Genomic DNA, 1,183 nt, shown 5'->3' with positions numbered 1-1,183 from the left:
AGAAGAAGCAAGAGACACAGATTCAGTGCCTTGGTGGGGAAGATTCCCTGGAGAAGGGCATAGCAACCCACTCCTGTATTCTTGCCATGAAGAATCCCATGGACAGAGAAGCCTGGTGGGCTACAGTACATGGGGTCGCAAAGAGTCAGATGTGACTGAAGCGACTTAGCACACACTCACAGAAAATATATATTCAACGCAGAGTTCTTTTGGATGATGCAAAACCTTCCTCACCTGACTGTTTCTTACAACCAGCTCTGGAAATTATCAAGTAGTGTTTAAATTGCACACAGGCAAAATCAGGGTTGGGACAGGTGTTCGGAAACATCAGAACCTGCCATCAGATTTTTCTCTCTGAAATGTCCATTTCTCTTCTGGCTTTTGACAGCCCTGGAGTGGTCCTGGCCTGGTGTAGGAGTGAGGTTGTGAGCCTCATGTTTCATTGGGAAGATGTATACTTCTGGGAACAGACTCAGCATTCTCACCCATAGGGACCCGTGGTCTCTCCTGGCTCCTTCACAGGTATCCAGCCGAGAGATCAGAGCCTGCAGTCCAAATACTAGAAAATGGAGATGACTCAGTAACCCACTCATCTTGCCCAAATTCTCTCCCATTTCCTGGCTGAGCACAGAACTGCCTGTCCTTCCAATGTTGTAGCCAGTGCGGGCCCAAGCCGGCCCTGGGGGTGGCCAGGGGATCTCTTGGGTAGAAAGAATGCGTCTTCAAGCCTCAGTGTCTTCTTCTGTTCAAGGAAAGCAAACAGGTGCTTTCTTTCCCAGGCTGGATTGGGGGTGGGGGTCCTTTAAGTCATTGGACAAAGAAATTGACTGGCTCATCACCCATCACATGCTGGAAGGATCTGAAGCCACTGTAGTAATCTTGGGGGGCACTGACCCATGCTCTTGACCCATCCAAGCCCACAGGCCACTGCTTTCCCTCCAGGACTGAGCTCAGTGGGACTCCAAGCTCCAGGTCCCCACTTACCCACCCCCTGCCAGTTCCCTGCACTTGGCCTGGCCCCCCCACCCCCCCACCAGGTGCCTCCAGCTTTCCTCCCTCCAGGGCTAAAATCCTTTGGTGTGTGCATGTGGAAGGTGTGGGGCTTTTATGAGTTCTTAGGACCTTGATTTGATCGTTTTCTTTATTAAATAAAAACTGTCGACTTAAAAAAATAGTCACAACA

The sequence above is a fragment of the Bos taurus genome, chromosome 16 (assembly GCF_002263795.3).
Source record: "Bos taurus isolate L1 Dominette 01449 registration number 42190680 breed Hereford chromosome 16, ARS-UCD2.0, whole genome shotgun sequence".
Lineage (NCBI taxonomy): Eukaryota > Metazoa > Chordata > Mammalia > Artiodactyla > Bovidae > Bos > Bos taurus.
Note: the sequence above shows the minus strand (reverse complement) of the source record.